This window comes from Macrotis lagotis, chromosome 7 (genome assembly GCF_037893015.1).
Source record: "Macrotis lagotis isolate mMagLag1 chromosome 7, bilby.v1.9.chrom.fasta, whole genome shotgun sequence".
Classification (NCBI taxonomy): domain Eukaryota; kingdom Metazoa; phylum Chordata; class Mammalia; order Peramelemorphia; family Peramelidae; genus Macrotis; species Macrotis lagotis.
This window is the reverse complement of record NC_133664.1, coordinates 221,942,869-221,961,512: the sequence shown is the minus strand read 5'-3', so window position 1 is coordinate 221,961,512 and position 18,644 is coordinate 221,942,869. Positions and strand designations below refer to the sequence as shown.

At 36.2% G+C, this 18,644-nt stretch overlaps 1 protein-coding gene across 4 annotated transcripts in view; it reads left to right on the top strand.

Moving 5' to 3' along the window:
- ADIPOR2 (adiponectin receptor 2) overlaps positions 1-18,644 on the top strand; it is a 77,176-nt gene that overhangs the window by 6,557 nt on the left and 51,975 nt on the right. For 2 of the 4 annotated variants that reach the window (XM_074194994.1, XM_074194992.1), the window contains exon 2: positions 12,162-12,266. The exons of the other annotated variants lie outside the window; for them this stretch is intronic. The gene's annotated coding sequence lies outside the window, so the exon portion shown is untranslated. The remainder of the gene's footprint in view (positions 1-12,161; positions 12,267-18,644) is intronic. 4 annotated transcript variants of the gene reach the window in all.

Sequence of the window (18,644 nt, the reverse complement as noted above, 5' to 3'; positions counted from 1 at the left end):
TTTCAGCAGTTCTGTTACTGTCCTTTCATTTACATCGTTTTAACATTGTGCATATGACTACATTTTCTATCAGTTTATTTAAGTCTTCTATATTTTTATTTTTCATCACATTATTTCCTAAAGCACAGTATTATTCCATTCCATTACCAATATGTTTATTAGCTGTGTACCCTGGGCAAATCACTTAACTCTGATCGTCTCACATCCAGATCCATCTCTAGTCATTCTAATCCATTTCTGACCACTGGACCCAGATGACTCTGGAGAGGATAAAGTGAGGCTGGTGACTTAGCTCAGGGCCCCCCCCCCCCAATATTCAGTTCAAGTGCTTGTCATGGCATCATCTCCCTGATGTCATGATTTTCTTCAAGAATGAAGCAACAACCTAACAGTATTTATCACATAATAAATACCTAGTTCTACTGCTTATTTAGACATTCCTTAATTGTGCCCTTGTTCATACACATTTGTTTGCTTATTGTATTCCTCTTTTGACTGTGAGTTCTTTAGCAGGAATAGCAGGGACTATCTTTTGGCTTTTTTCTTTTTTTTGTATACTTGGAACTTAAAAACAATGTGTGGAATATGGTTGGTACTGAATAAGTGTTTATTATTGAATGATTGACTAACTTTCCTGAAGCCTTTCATGATTCTCTTCCAGCTAATGCCTTCCTTTCACCCAAAGTAATTTATATGAGAATAGAAACTATCCCTATATGATGATTTCACTAGTTTTGAGTACCAGTGAAGCTGATTGACACTTTCTTTGTAACTTACAGTCTTGTACTTGTCACAGCTAATTTGTGAGAGGGGTAGGTTTTTTTTGGCAAGGCAAACGGGGTTAAGTGGCTTGCCCAGGGCCACACAGCTAGGTGGTGATTAAGTGTCTGAGACCGGATTTGAACCCAGGTACTCCTGACTCCAGGGCCGGTGCTCTATCCACTGCGTCACCTAGCCGCCTCTAGGTAAAGTGTTTTACATGTAGTAGGTATTTAACTAATGCTTGTTGACTAGTTGACTTAATTGATAGGTTTCTAAATCAGCAAGTCAACCATTATTTATTAATCTCCTAAATGTGCCAGGCACTCTGCTGATGTGAGATATTATAGTATAAAATTGTTCATAGAAATTAAGATCTTGTAATTTGACCTTTCTTTGAGAGTGTTTTCAAGCCTGACCATTAAATATAATGAAGTCCTAGGGGAGTGTACCAGTTGACTATGTTAATAGGTGAAATAAAATTCACCTTGAAGCAAAATTTTAGTTACATTTGAGTACGTTATAGGCATTTATTTACTATCTACATAAAGGAGACAGTACTTGTTTTTTTTATTTTCATAGGGATTTCATGAAAATTTATGAGAAGAATTCAAAAGTTGTTTGAAACTCCTTTGGAACTTTGTGTTTTAAAAAGTATTACTTGAGGGGCAGCTAGGTGGCATAGTGGATAGAGCACCGGCCCTGGAGTCAGGAGTACCTGGGTTCAAATCCGGTCTCAGACACTTAATAATTACCTAGCTGTGTGGCCTTGGACAAGCCACTTAACCCCATTGCCTTACCAAAAAAAAAAATTAATTAAAAAAGTCAGCAGTCTCTATTTTTACCATTGGTTAGAGTTTGCTAATTAGTAGCAGATTAGTAGTCTTATCACATAGGAATTAATTTCATATTTGTTGTAGTTTTGAGTTTTTATATTGAAAGAAGAATCCTATAGGATTACTTGGAGAATATATATTGTTTTTTTAAACCCAATTCGGGGTTGGACCTTAGTGTTTTTCAATGATTAGTAAATGATTAGTTCCTGGTCCTTTTGAACTAGACTTCCAATTTTATTGGTAGAAGGAACTCTGGGTAAGATGATCAGAAGCTCTTGGATATCCATTTTGCAGTTTATAGTCTTTAAGAGAGTTGACACTGAGCAGTTAAGAGACTTGGCAGGTTGTATCAGGGAAGACTTGAACTCAGGTTGCTTTTAGTTTTTGGATCAGAGGTTTAGTTTCCTCAGTGTAGGGAACTCCTGGTAATTTACATCATGTGCCTCAAGACATAGACTTTTCCTTTTATAGTTGTAGAGAGTTGCCTGGGGCTCTTTCTGAGAGGTCAGATGGCTTGTCCAGTGATACACAGCAGCCCAGCCCCTATGTTTCAGATACAGTATTTGAACCCAAAACTTTCTGACTGAAACCAATTCTCTACTTACAGTGCCAGGCTACTTCTCATTCACATAATGGATTCTATACTTTATACTGACTTTTAATTTATATAGGAATATTTAAAAAGGTGATTCATAAATGGCACATATGCCCTTTTTACTATATGTTATTTATAGCTATATTTTATACTATTTATAGCATGGAATAATAGTAAATTTACTAACTTGAAAAACAGTATAATGAAACTATTATAGTCTTTATATTATATATAGAAGGGGAAAGTGTAAATTTTCAAAATAATGTTTATTACACAGTTGATCTTGAAATGAAATTATGAATTCAATAAAGCCCTTAGAAGTAATTTTGTTTAGTGACCTTGATTTCATTGATGAGGAAAATGAGGCATGGAGAAGGGAAGTAGACTTATCCATGGTCGTTCAGGGAGTTGGTGGGAGTTTAGAATGAGAATATTTTTGGATTTTCAGTCTAGTTTTTTTTTGTAGAGTGCCCTGCCTGCCTTATATAATAATAGCTTTTTGAAACTTTCTAAGTAGAAAGTAACTTCTTTAAAGAAACATTTCCCAGGTGATTTGGTGGTTTTAACAAGGTATTTACTTGTGTGAATTAGAAAAATAGTGGGGTGGCTAGGTGGTGAAGTGGATAAAGCACCGGCCCTGGAGTCAGGAGTACTTGGGTTCAAATCTGGTCTCAGAAACTTAATAATTACCTAGCTGTGTGGCCTTGGGCAAACCACTTAACCCCATTTGCCTTGCAAAAAAAAAAAAACCCAACCTAAAAAAAAAAGAATTCCAGAAAAATAATGACATCATTGAGATTATGATGAATCTCAGTAGATACATATTGAATTAGAAAACCGCAGGTTAACATTATATATAATTGTATTTGTATTTATTTTATTAAAACATTTTCCAATTACTTTTTAATCTGGTTGGACTGGCATTGGAAGTTTTACTGATTGAAATGAGCTTTGAATTTGACACCTGATCTATTTTCAGTACTCTCTTTTTATACTAAGCAAGTAGAGGTTTAGAGGCTGAGTGATTTAATTTATGGTTGCCTTAATAGGTGACAGATCTGTTTAATTCCAAGTTCTGAGCTTTTTTTCTACTATATCATGCTGCATGTTTAGAAAAATGTTATCATTTTATTACATTTAACATTTATGGGGCATGCTAAGAGTTACTTGTCAAATTTAGTTCATTTTCTTAGATCAGTTAATCTCTTAGGGCCTTAGTTCTATCCATAAATTTTGATGAGGTAGGGTGGGTAAGATTAAATACTTTTAAGGTTGCTCTCAGTTCTAAATCTGTTATTCTTCTCAGGCTGCCTAGCAGTATTAGATCTCAAACTATACTATTTGATATGATATTAATGGATAAGAAGTAGAGTGATTGATCACTAAAATAGAGTAGGGAGTAAATGCAGAAGTTTGCAGAAGTAGGTGATGACAGTAACCTAATATTGAATAAATTCAGCAATTCCAGTAATTGAGGCAAGAACTCACTATACAAAAAAAAAAAGCCAAAAAAAAGCAGTTTTTACTGCTGGGAATATTAGAAAGCAGTTTGGCTAAAACTAGGCATAGACCATGATCTTACATGCTTACATACCCAAAATGAGTTCAAAATGGTATGATTTAGACATAAAGGGTGGCATCATAAGTAAATTAGGGGAACATAGAAAACAATTGTCTGATATATGTGTGTGTGTGTGTGTGTGTGTGTGTGTGTGTGTAAAAGATGACCAAAAGAGAGTCATAAGAGGTAAAAATGTATAATTTTGATTACATTAAATTAAAAAGGTTTTGTACAAACAAAACCAATGCAGCTAAAATTGGAATGGAAGAAGGAAATTGGGGGTGGTATTTTGCTGCAAGTTTTTCAGATAAAGATGTCATTTCTCAAGTATGTAGGGAACTAAGCCAAAATGATAAAAATATAAATCATTCTTCAAAGGATATGAACAGGCAGCTTTCAGAAGAATTCAAAGCTGTCAATAGTTACATCAAAAAATGCTGTAAATTACAGTTGATGAGAAATGCAAATTAAACCAATTCTGAGATAATCACCTCATCATACTTACTAGATTGGCTAACACAGACAGAAAATGAAAACTACAAATGCTGGAGGGGATGTGGAAAAATAGGTACACAATTGGAAACTATTCCCAAAAGGGCTGTAAAACTGCATCCCCTTTGTAGTATCACTATTAGGTCTTTACCCCAAAGAGATCAAAAGAAAAGGAAAATAACCCAAATGTATTTTTTTGTGGAAGCAAAAAAATAAAAAGGATGTCCATCAGTTGGAATGGCTGAACAAGATGTAACTTATGATTATTATGGGATACCATTGTTTTATTAGAAATGATGAAAGGGGGGCAGCTGGATGGTGCAGTGGATAAAGCACTGGCCCTGGAGTCAAGAGGACCTGAGTTCAAATGCAACCTCAGACACTTGCCTAGCTGTGTGATCTTGGGCAAATCACTTCATTTCCTTGCAAAAACCAAAAAAAAAAAAGATGAAAAGGATGATTTCAGAAAAATCTAGGTAGACTTATATGAACGGATACAAAGTGAAATGATGGAATTAGTGCATTGTAACATAGTAACAAATAATTAGTAAAATATAGTATTGTAATAATAACTGAGATTTAGCTACTATAATCAATATAGTGATTCAAGACAGTTCTAAAGTCTCATGATGAGATAAGATCTTCACCTTCAAAGAGAGAACTGATGAATATTGGGTGCAACTTTTCAATTTTTTTTACCTTTATCTCCCTGCAACATGCATAATGTGAAAAAATGTTTTGCATGACTCTCCATTCATATCTATCCATACATATATGTATCTGTATACATATATATGTATGAAATGAGTACTGTATTTCTTGCCATCTTAATAGGATGGGGAGAGGGAATTTGGAATTGAAAATAAAAATTAAACATTTAAAAAATTATATCTAATTTTAATAGGTAACATCTTATAGTCTGAAATTTTTAAACATTTGTGCAGATATATAGTATATGTTGTTAAATCTACATGATATCTGATTAAAGACAGAAAAAAATAGTCAAATCATTATATATGACCACACTAGTAATAAAATACCATGCTAATGGTGGGTGGGTGAATTTGTAAACACTATTTTACAAAAAGTCCATTCATTTACACATGGTAAATGTTTTAATCAGGGACTCTAAACAGCAAAATCTAGTCACCTAATGGTTATCCTTTTTGTGATCAGCTTTCAAGAGTTTGGTAAATTGTTTCTTGACTGGTAGCCTCTTTTGTTTCATTTGACAAGCATTTATTTTCTTTTTCCCATCTTCCCCCACACCCATTGTAAATAAAAAAAAGAAAGAAAATAAAACTCTTCTATCAGATATGCATAGTTAAGTAAAACAAATCCTCAGTATTTCATTTTGCATCTTGCATCTCTAACTTGACCTTATGTTTTATGTTCAATCCTTTGAAATCATGGTGGATCAGTGCCTTGATTAGATTTCTTAGATCTTTTTAAAGCTATCTTTATAATGTTGTTACTGTATAGTTTGGTTTCTGGATTCTGCTTATTTCACAACATCATTTACCATAACTTCTCAGATATCTCTAAAACTCCTTTTTGTCATTTAACTGTTTCCCTTCTAATTTTAATTGTTGGTTTTGTGCTGAAACTTTTAAATTTTATATATCAAAATTATCCATTTTATCACCTCTGATCCTCCTTTTCCTTTGATCATGAATGCTTTCCCTATCCATAAATATAAAAAGTAATTTCTTTGCTTTAATTTTTAAATAATATATACTTTTATATCTAACTTACAGACTCATCTGGAGATAATCTTGGTATATATTATTTGAGATATTTGTATAAACTTAATTTTTGTGATGATTGATATTTGCCCTTCATTCTCAAAGAAGACCATGACACCATGAAGGTGATGCCATGACATGCACAGGGATTGGATTTGAGGGGGAGGGGGTGCTGTGCTAAGCCACCAGCCTTACTTTCTCCTCCACAGCCATCTGGGTCCAGAGGCTACATATGGATTGGGACAACTGGAGATGATCTTGGATGTGAGACAATTGGGGTTCAGTCACACAACTAGTGTCAAGTGTCTGATGCTGGATTTGAGCTCAGGCCCTCCTGATTCAGACCAGCACTCTGTCCCCTTGCCATCCTGTTCATAGAGGCATTGACACTCAATTCATATAGCATTGATTGTTTACTTCATGCAGGGCAGGCTGCTAAGTGCAAGGATACAAAGACAAAAAACCAAACAAACCAAAAACTGTTGAAACTGGTGCTCAAGCTGGGTTGCCTTTTCTTCCCTATGCCCATCCCTTACTTCCCAGCTCCTTTTTTTGTACATTGTCTTTTCCTAACAAGAACTTAAGTTTCTGAGGGTGGGACTGACTTTCATTGTGTCTGTGTTTGTATCTCCAGTGCTTTAGTACAGTGTCTGCCACTTGGTAAGCACTGAATAACTTCTTTTGGCTTATTTATCTCTTTTCTTAGTGACTTTCAAATGGGTAGAGACTAGAAACAAATGAAAAGAAAGGACTGTTGAAGTTGTTCTGTAGCTTTTGAGTTGTGGAATAGGGGAGATCAGAGAACTCCACTCAAAGTTTTTTCAGCTTGTTTAGGCTCCAGTAGCCTGGTAACCTTTGGGAATGCAAGGTCACTTCTACATAATAAAGCAATGGGGTCCTGATTTGGAAGATTGATAATAGTAATATTCTGTAACAAAGTTAATTTCTGAGGTGAAATATCTTGATAGTGTATTTCCAAAATTTTTTCCCCCCATTTTATTCTTAGATGCTGACTTCTTTTGGTGCTCTGACACTGTTGGCCTGCAGCTAAGAAAGCAATGTGACTAATACAATACTATCTTTGTACTCTGAATTAAAACACTTTTAGTCTGTGGTGCTGAACACAGAGTACTCTATAGTTGAGGATAGCAATAACATTAAAATCGTGTGGTTTTTAGACCAGTGTATTCCCTCTGTCACTTGGTGAAAGCAAGATATTACCCTAGAGACATGATTAAAATACCTGATTTTTAAGATTTTCACTTATTTTTCTTAAAAGTTAGAAGAGTGGACTTGACATATTTGATGTTGATTTGTCCTTTGTAAAAGAAAAAATTCTAAGAATAAGGTCACAAGGTCTAAGAATCTGAATTAGAAAGGATCTTGGTGTGACCATCTAGTCTTTTTTTGTTGTTTTTGCAAAGCAATGGGCTTAAGTGACTTGCCCAGGGTCACACAGCTGGGTCATTATTGTCTGAGGCTGAATTTAAACTCAGGTCCTTCTGACTCCAGAGTTGGAGCTGTATCTACTGCATCACCTGTTCTCAATGTAATCCAAAATCAAATTAATTTTTTTTTGGTTGTCATATCATCCAACTCTACTAAGGCATTGAACTTTTGTTCCATTTAAACCTTTCAGAATATCTGTCTATACATGCCTCCCCCGTTTTGTAAGTGTGATTAAATTTTTTTATTTTTATACCCAGGTATAATAAGACTTTACCCTTATTGAAATTTCAACTTAATAATTCAGCCAATGCTGTTACTTGTCAAAATTTTTTAAAATCCTGACTGTTATTCAATATGTTATGTTTTCCTTCCCAGCTTTGTATCACCTGCACATTGGATGAATATTCATCTTTGCTTTTATACAAGTCTTTAGTAAAAGTAGCACAGATTCTATCTCTGAATGGTGGGAGTAGACCACTGGAGAGGTCAGTCTGAGGTTGAACTTTGAGTATGACCTTCCAATCAGTTACTGAACCAGTAAGTCAGTCAGTAAAGATGTTAAGTGACTACTTGTTCCTGCTACTATGTCAGACTCAGGGGGTACAAGAGCAAAAGTTAGATCCTGCCCTCAAGGAGCTCACCATCCAAAGGAACAACAAACAAACATGTGCAAACAAGCTATATATATAGGATAGATGGGACATGATCATCAGAGGGAAGGCATTAGGATTAAGAGGGATTGGGAAAGTTCCAGTAGATGTAATTGTATTTGGACTTCCAAGAAGGTAGAGTTGAGGAAGGAGTACTTGTTCTAATACTAGTACTAGGAGTTCTAGGCAGGTGGGACAGCCTGGGAAATCTTTTTAATCCATATAATTGTATTATTGCCAATCGGTTGATCTGTCTTCTCCACAATAACAATACAAGATACTTCATCAAAAACTTTGCTAAAATTAGGGGCAGTTAGGTGGCACAGTAGATAGAGCACTGACCTTGGAGTCAGGAGGACCTGAGTTCAAATCCAGCCTCAGACACTTAATATTTATTTAACTATGTGACCTTGGGCAAGTCACTTAACCCTATTACATTGTAAAAAATTAAAAAAAAACTTTGCTAAAATTCAAGTAAAGGATAACTTAGAAAGTCGCCTCACTTGCAAGTAATTTTGTGAAAAAGGAAATTGCAATTATGGTATGTGCTGTTCTTTATCTGCTGCTGTTCCTTTTCAAGATAGTCACCAGTTATTTCTGTAATGAATATAAATTTTAAAATTTATAATATTTTATAAAAAATATAAAATTTATAAAAATTTTCTCCAGGAAACTAGCATTTTTTCAAAATAATTTTTAAACATTCTTTTAACTTTTTAAAATTTTGAGTTCTAAATTTTCTCCTTTCCATACCACTGAGAAGGCAAACAATATATCAGTTATATATCTCTTTGGGACACAGACTTAATAGTGATATTGCTGGACAAATAGCCTAGTTCCCAATTGTTTTCCAGAGTGATTAGACCTATTCCCATCAGTAGATCATTAAGGTTCCTATTTTTCCCTAATTCCCACTAGCATTTATAATTTCTCATAGTTGTGATGTTGTACCTTAGAGTTGTTTTAATTTGCCTTTCTCTAAACTCTAAACTGTAATTTTTTTTCATATGACTATAGATAGCTAAAACTCTCTTTGCAGATGACATGGTCTACCTAGAGAATCCCAAGAAATCATCCAAAAAACTACTAGAAACAATTGGCAATTTTAGCAGAGTTGCAGATTATAAAATAAACCCTCATAAATCCTCAACTTTTCTATATGTGTCTAGCAAGACACAGCAGGAAAAGCTAGAAAGAGAAATCCTATTCAAAGTAACCTCAGACAACATAAAATACTTGGGAGTCTATTTGCCAAGACAGACTTAGAAACTTTTTGAAAACTTATAAAACTCTTTTCACACAAATTAAATCAGATTTAAACAACTGGGCAAATATCAATTGCTCATGGATAGGTAGAACTAATATAATAAAAATGACAATTCTACCAAAACTAAACTATCTGTTTAGTGCCCTACCAATCAAAATTCCAAAAAATTACTTTAATGGGTTAGAAAAAATTGTAAGTAAATTCATATAGAGAAATAAAAAGTCAAGAATTTCCAGGAACTTAATGAAAAAAAAGTACAAAAGAAGGTGGCTTAGCCTTACCTGATCTAAAATTATATTATAAAGCATCAGTCATCAAAACTGGTATTGGCTAAGAAATAGAGTGTTGGACCAGTGGAATAGATTAGGTGCAAAAGCAGGAGACAATTATAGTAATCTGCTGTTTGATAAACCTAAAGAGTCTAGCTATTGGGATAAAAACTCTGATTAAAAACTGCTGGGAAAATTGGAAGTTAGTATGGAAGAAACTTAGATTTGACCAACCCCTAACACCCTTAACCAAGATAAGATCCAAATGGTTACAGGATTTAGACATAAAAAAACAATACTATAAGTAAAATAGAAGATCAAGGACTAGTTTACCTGTCAGATCTATGGAAAGGGGAGTAGTTTATGACTAAGGAAGAGTTGGAGAACATTGCCAAAAACTGGATGATTTCAATTACATTAAATTAAAAAAGCTTTTGCACAGATAAAACCACTGTAACCAAGATGAAAAGAAATGTATTAAATTGGGAAACAATCTTTACAACTAATGATTCTGACAAAGGACTCATTTCTAGAATATACAGAGAACCGAGTCATATTTTTAAAACAAAAAGCCATTCCCCAATATACAAATGGTCACAGGATATGCAAAGGCAATTTACAGATGAGGAGATCAAAGCAATCCATAGCCATATGAAAAATTGCTCTAAATCATTAATTATTAGAGAAATGCAAATTAAAGCTTCTCTGAGGTACCACCTCACACCTGTCAGACTGGCCAATATGACCAGAAAGGATAATGATCATTGTTGGAAGGGTTGTGGGAAATCTGGGACACTATTATACTGTTGGTGGAGCTGTGAACTCATCCAAACTTTCTGGAGAGCTGTCTGGAACTATGCCCAAAGGGCAACAAAAATGTGCATACCCTTTGACCCAGCAATACCAACTACTGGGTCTATATCCTGAAGAGATGATGAAAAAGGGTGAAAACATCACTTGTATAAAATTATTCACAGTAGCCCTGTTTGTGGTGGCAAAGAATTGGAAATCAAGTAAATGTCCTTCAATTGAGGAATGGCTTAGCAAACTGTGGTATATGTATGTCATGGAGCACTATTGTTCTATTAGAAGCCAAGAGGGATGGGAATTCAGGGAAGCCTGGAGGGATTTGCATGAACTGATGCTGAGTGAGATGAACAGAACCAGTAAAACACTGTATACCCTAACAGAAACATGGGAGTGATGTTCAACCTTGAAGGACTTGCTCATTCCATCAGTGCAACAATCGGGAACAATTTGGGGCTGTATGCAAAGGAGAGTGCCATCTGTATCCATATAAAGAGCCATGGAGTTTGAACAAAGTTCAAGGACTATTCCTTTTTATTTAGGAACAAAAATAGATATCTTATTGTTGGATCTTGTCTCTTAGACTTTTTGTCTCTTCATTAAGGATATGATTTCTCTCTGATCACACTCAATTTGGATCAATGTACAACATGGAAACAAAGTAAAGACTGACAGATTGCTTTCTTTGGGTGGGTGGAGGGAGGGAAGAAAGATGGGAGAAAATTGAAACTCAGTATCTTTAATAAAAATTAAAAAAAATGGAAAAAATATATTATTTTCAAAAGTGTTCTGTTTGTGTAGCCTTCTCTTAGGAAGATTACTAAAAATGTTACAATGAGTCTCTTTGTGGCATTACTATGGCTGTCTTCCATTCCATTCTCTTTTTTTACAAAAAAAAATTATTCTGTTAAGCATAGTCAGGTAAAATGAATTTACATAGTTGCAATTTTAGAAAATGATGTATCTCTGCACCTAGAGTCCACAACGTTTTTTTCAGGAGGTGGTAACATACTTTATTTTAGGTTTTCTGGTTGCATAGTTATTGCTTTAATCAGAGTTCTTAAGTCTTTCAGAAGTGTGTTTCTCTATTATATTGTCCTTGTTTTAGTTTTGGTCATATCATATTACTGAGTATTCTGTGAAATTTGCTGTCTTTTTTTTAACAAGGCAATAAGATTTAAGTGACTTGCCCAAGATCACACAACTAGGTAATTATTGTGTTTGAAGTCAAATTTGAACTCAGATCCTCCTGACTCCAGGGCTGATGCTCTATCCACTGTGCCTCCCGGCTTCCCCTGTCATCTTTTCTTATGGTACAGTAATACTCTATTTCATTCATATATCACCATTTATTTGTCCCTAGCTTCAGTCTAAGGCCCTAATAGTTTACTTCCTTTTGACTTCCTCATTCTACCTCCTTTTTAGAATCAAAAAGTTTTATCTTGTGACTGACTTTTTTCTCCTCCATTATTATCTTCCCTCTTAAACCACCTTCTCTCCCTAATCATTGTTTTCCTGTTGAATTTAATTTGATATATTTCTATGCCAAACTCTGTTTTCAGCACTTGTCTGCTTTAAAAGTAAGAGTTACCTTTATCTGATGCCTTGTCTTCATCCATCATCTCATGTTTGTATGTCATGTAATCCAATTTAGAGTAGCAAGTTCTATCCTTTTCTTCTTTCCATATCAATATTTTCCTCCTTTTTTACTTCCTTTCTTTAAACTCCCAGAACAGGATCAATCTACCACCAAGTCCTATTTTGGGAAGACATTGAGATTCTGAAGGGACGTTATTTCTTCTTCCTGATACAGCATCTTCCAGTTGTGCAAATCAAGTAGGTTTTTAAAGATTTTTTTGGACTTTTATATTTGTATTTAACCTACCCAGGGAGGTGGAGCCAAGATGGCAATGTGAAGGCAGGAATTCCTGGAAACTCGTTCCCCAGGAAACTTCAAAAGCTGTCAAATTATGACTCTAGTCAAAATCTAGAGGTGCAGAACTCACAGAAAGACTGAGTGATACAGTTTCCCTGTCCAAGGCAGCTTAGAAGTTCTGCAGGAAAGGTCTCTTTCACTGGGCCTGGGGGATTAGAAAAAGCCTTTGCATCAACTACAGCCACACCACCATGCCACTGGGTGAGTACCTAGATCCCTGTGGGTGCCTCCAGACTTCCTGACCCAGGGATCACCAGGAGCAGCTGCACCAGAGTGAGTGTGTGGAGCGGGCCTCAGAGCAGCCTTGCAGTGAGAACCTGCATCGGCAGTCTGGGGAAGCCAGCCTGTACCTCCAGAGCGCAACTTACAGATAGTAAGGGGATTATGGGAAACTCCAGAAGTCTATTTTCCCTGGGGCAGGACTCAGCTGTTTGCCCACACTCAGGTCCAGGTTGCAGTCTGGGCTCCTCTACCACCATAGAGGAGCAGGGATCATCCTCACAGCTCCAGGACAGAGAGGAGGGCCTGTGGTCATCCACATACCAAAGCACAGGCAAGAGAACAGTCAGAGCCTCTCATAAGACCCTGGAGGAATTAAGGTCCCTGTAGGGTGTCCCCAGAACCCCCCAAAGCCTTGGAAGTGTGGTAAATCAGTCATAGGCTGAGGAAATGAGCAAACCAAAGAAAAAGAAGAATCTGACCATAGAAAATTAATTTGGTCCCATAGAAGATTCAAAAAATGACAAAATCAAAGCTTCTGTACCCAAAACTTCCAGGAGAATTAGAAAATGGCTCAGGCTATGGAGGAGCTCAAAAAACACTTTGAAAAGCAATTAAGGGAGGTAGAGAAATGAGAATGATGTAGACAAATCCTGAAAACCAAATCAGCAGTTTGGTGAAAGAAATACAAAAAAATACTGAAGAAAATAGGATGTTAAAAACAGTTTAGGCCAAATAGAAAAAGCAACCCAAGAGGCAAATGAGGAGAAGAATGCCTTAAAAAGCAGAAGTGACCAACGGGAAAAGGAGACATAAAAGCTCTCTGAAGACAATCACTCCTTCAAATGGAGAATGGAACTAATGGAAGCTGATGACTTTGTGAGAAATCAGGAAGAAATAAAACTACTGCAACCCCCCCCCCCCCCCCAATTAGAAGAAAATGTGAAATATCTCACTGGAAAACAACTGACCTGGAAAACAGATCCAGGAGAAATAATTTAAAAATTAGGAAGTTATGACCAGGAAAAGAGCCTAGACTTCATTTTTCAAGAAATAATACAGCAAAATTGCCCTGAGATCCTAGAAGCACAGAGGGTAAAATAGAAATTGAGGCAATTCACTGGTCACCTCCAGAAAGAGATCCCAAAAGAAAAACTTCCAGGAATATATGCCAAACTCCAAAACTCCCAAGTCAAAGAGGAAAATAATAAAAGCTGCCAGAAGCAAGCAATTCAACTACCGTGGCTCTATAGTCAGTATTACACAGGATCTGGCAGCATCTATGGTAAGGGCTTATAGGGCTTGGAATATGATATTCTGGAAGGCAAAAGATCTTAGTTTGCAACTGAGAATCAACTACCCAGAAAAACTGAACTTCCTCTTTCAGGGGAAAAGATAGACTTTCAATGAAACAGGGGACTTTCAGACTTTCCTATTGAAACAACCAGAGCTGAACAGAAAATATGATCTCCAAGTACAGGATTCAGGTGAACTATAGCTATAGGGGGTGAACAAGAAGGACTAATGAGGAGGCTTAATGATGTTGAACTGTTTGTATTCCTTCATGGGAAGAAGATACTGATAACTCTTATAAACTTTCTCATATACAAGAGCAGTTAAAAGGAGCATATACAAGACAAGGTACAGGAAAGAACTGAATATAATGGTATAATATAGTAATAAGGTGGAATTAATGGGTAATAAAGGAAAGTACTGGGAGGAAGACAAATGAGAGGGAGAGGGGGCTAAGATATTTCACATAAGAGTCAAGAAAAAGCTTTTTCAATGGAGTGGAACATGGGGAAGAGAAGAGAGAATGAGTGAGCCTTCATTGTCATCAGAAATGGCTCAGAGAGGAAATAACATGCACACCTAATAGGGTATAGAAATCTATCCTACCCTAGGAAAAAATGAGAGGAAAGGGATGGGATAAGGAGGAATGGGGAGAGGGAAGGGGGGGAATAGATGATAGAGAGATTGTGGTAGAGGGTACTCAGATACAATACTTTTGGACAGGGACAGGATGAAAGGGGAGAGAAAGAATAGAATAAATGAGAGTGGGGAGGAATAGAGTGGAGGAAAATAAAGCTAGTGATAACGACTGTGGGAAAAATATTGAAGCAACTTCTTTGGTGGACATATCCCAGAGACAACCATTGGAATCTGAACACAGACTGAATTACATTTCTTTCTCTCTCTCTCTCTCTCTCTCTCTCTCTCTCTCTCTCTCACACTATTCTTGAGGTTTCTCAGCTTTTTTGGAGGGAGGGGTAGGGGGTTTATGTTTACTCTCACAACAAGATTATTGTATTGACATAAAATAAATAAAGCCCCCCAAAAAGGGAGAGTAATGAGCAGTAGGATTTCAGAAAAACCTGGAAAGACTTAGGCTGAGTGAAATGAGCAGAACCAGAATATTGTACACAATAACAGCAACATTGTCCAATGATCAAGTATGACTGACTTAGTTCTCACCAATATAATAATCCAAGACAGTTCCAAAAGATTCACTATAGGAAAATGCTATTGATATTCCTAATGATGTCTATAGAGTTTGAATGCATTTTGGAACATACTGCTTTTGCTTTTGTTTTCTGTCTGTGTGTGTGTGTGTGTGTGTGTGTGCAGTTTCCCCCTCTTGTTCTGTTTTTTCTTTCACAGCATGATACCAACTTTTGGTTTTATTTATTCAAAAGTTTTTTGCTTACAATTTTATTAATTTCTCCTGTAATTTTTAGAATTTCTAATTTGGTATTTAATTGGGGATTTTTAATTTGTTCTTTAATTTTTTTTAGTTGCATGTTTAGTTCATTGATTTCCTCTTTCTCCAATTTATTCATGAAAGCATTTAAAGCTATAATAGATCCCCTGAGAGCTGCTTTGAGTGAATCCCATAGGTTTTGGTATGTTGTTTCATTATTGTCATTATCTAGGATGAAATGGTTAATTCTTTCTATAATTTGTTTTTTGGTCCTCTCATTCTTTAAAATGAGGTTATTCAGTTTCCAATTAGTTCTGGGTCTATATCTCCTTGGCCCAATATTACATATGACTTTTATTGCATTATGATCTGAGAAAGATGTATTCACTATTTCTGCCTTTCTGCAGTTGATCATTAGGTTTTTATGTCCTAGTACATGGTCAGTTTTGGTATAAGTTCCATGTACTGCAGAGAAAAAAGTATATTCCTTTCTGTACCCATTCAGTTTCTTCCATAAGTCTACCATATCTAGTTTTTCTAACAATCTATTTACCTCCTTAAATTCTTTCTTGTTTATTTTATGATTCGATTTATCTAGATCTGAGAGTGGGAGGTTGAGATCTCCCACTAGTAGTTTACTATGTCTTCCTGTAGTTCTTTCAGCTTCTCCTCTAAGAATTTGGATGCTGTCCCATTGGGTGCATATATAATTCAGTATTGAAATAACTTTATTGTCTATGGTACCTTTTAGGAGGATAAAGTTTCCTTCCTTATCTCTTTTAACACTGTCTATTTTTGCTGCTGCTTTGTCTGAGATCAGGATTGCTACCCTGCTTTTTTTACTTCAACTGAAGCAAAATATATTTTGCTCCAGCCTTTTACCTTTTCTCTTTATGTATCTCTGCTTCAAATGAGTTTCTTGTAAGCAGCATATTGTAGGATTTTGGTTTTTAATCCACTCTGCTATTCACTTACGTTTTAAGGGAGGGTTCATCCCATTCATATTCAAAGTTATGATTACTAATTCTTCATTGCCCTCCATGCTTTCTTCCCTCTGTTTATATTTTTCCCTTCCCCCCTTTATCCATTTCCCCCAGTATTTTGTTTCTGAATACCACCCCTTCAGTGTGTTTGCCCTCCTATATCACCCCTTCCCCTTTCTTTCCCTTTTTCCCCTTTCCCTTCTCTTTTGTTAGTTCCCCTTTTCCCCCTTTCCCTTCTCTTTTGTTAGTTCCCCTTTTTCTGTCCCCTCTTTTAAAACTTGAAAGGTTAGATGTATTTTAAGTTAACTGAGTATGTAAATTGACTTTAAGCCAAGTCTGATGAGAAGAAGATTCAGGTGTTTCTCATCAGCTTCCTTCTTCCCCTCTATTACCATAGGTTTTTTTGTACCTCTTAGTGTAATGAGATTTACCCCATTCAGTCAATCCCCTCCCTCCTCCCTTCTCCTTCCTGTCTCCCTTTTTAAGGAGGTAGTGTTTTTTAGACCATTCTATCTGAGTCATAAAAAATTCTGAGTATCTGTCACTTCTAAGTACATTCTATCTAATAGAGTTAAAATTCTTGAGTTATTAGAGTCTTTCTCCTAAGTGGGGTTAAAGCCAGTTACATCTTATTGGATGGCAGTCTCATGGATAGGTCATGAATGTCCATCACATCTGGCTGGGTATATGCTCTCTATTAGAGTTACATTTCTCAAGAATTATGAGAATCTTTTTCCCCATGCTGGAATATAGCCAGTTTTTTTTTCTTTTACTGTGCTCCCCCCCCCCGCCATTTTTTAACCTTTTCATGTGTCTCTTGTACCTCCTGTTTGATGTCCAAATTTTCTATTTAGCTCTGGTCTTTTCATCAGGAATTTTTGGAATTCTTCCATTTCATTAAATGTCCATCTTTTTCCCTGAAAGAGAAGGCTCAAGCTTTGCAGGATAATGGATCTTGGCTGCATTCCCAGCTCCCTTGCTCTTCGAAATATCTCCAGGCCCTTCAGTCCCTTAATGTTGATGCAGCCAGGTGCTGAGTAATCCTTACAGTGGCTCCTTGATATTTAAATTATTTCTTTCTGGTTGCTTGCAATATTTTCTCTTTTATCTGATAGTTCTGGAATTTGGCCACAACATTCCTTGGTGTTTTCATTTTAGGATCTTTTTCTGGAGGGGATAGATGTATTCTTTCAGTAACTACTTTGCCCTCTGGTTCCATGATATCAGGGCAGTTTTCCATCACTAGATCCTGTAATATTAAGTCCTGGCCTTTTTTCTCTTCAGTGCTTTCAGGAAGTCCAATAATTCTCAGGTTGCCCCTCCTTGACCTATTGTGGAGGTCAGTGGTTTTGCTGATGAGTTATTTTACAGTTTTTCTATTTTTTGATTTTTTTTTTAAACTGGCTCTTGCTGTCTCATGGAGTCATTAGTTTCTGCAGACTCCATTCTTTTTTTGGGGGGAGGAGTTTTCTTCATTAACCTTTTACAACTCCTTTTCCAGTTGGTCAATTCTAATTTTGAAAGAGCTTTCCATTTGACCAATTGAGGTTTTGAGAGAATTATTTTCTTTTTGCATTTGCCCAATTGAGGATCTGTGAGAATTATTCTCATTTTGTATTTGTCCAATTGATGATCTGAGAGATTTATTCTCATTTTGTATTTGGCCAATTGTATTTTCTGAGGATTTGTTTTCTTGTTGTAAGGTATTAATTGTCTCTCCCAAATTTTCCAGTTGATTTTTAAACTCCTTACTTGTTTCTTCAAGGAAGTCTCTCTGTGCTGAAGCCCAGATCTTATTCTCCTCAGAGGTTCTAGGTCACTCTGAATTAAGGGTCCTTTCCTTCCGCTGACCTTTCTTCTTTTTGCTAAGACCTTGAGTTGGGGAGGGGCTGATTCACATGGGCTTGGGATCTCTAGAGGCTTTACTCAATGAGTGCAGTTTCTCTGGCTGGCCAGTAGGAGGTGCTGGTTGCTTTCTCTGGAGTGTCTGTGACCTTGATTGAGGCCTTCTCCCTTAGCTTGATGGGAGGGGTTTGGAGCTAATGAAGCCTTTTGCCTTCAATCTATGGTGGGTTGAGGTCATTCCTCTCCCTATTGTCAGCTGGGCTGGTTCTTCTGCTCACACACCTGTGCCTGAAAATTCCGAAATTCCTCTTCCATTTTTTTCCCTAATGACTAAAGAATAAAGATGTTTCAGGATAAGTTAATTTTTGGCTCAAGGTTCTATCCTTTACCATTTAGAATATTATATTCCAAGATCTCTTCAGTTTATAATAGACTGTGCCAGGTATTGTATGATCACAACTTTGTTTCCTTGGTACTTAAATTCCTTTTGGATGTTTATAGTACTTAAAAATTGGGGATAAGGTTTTCTG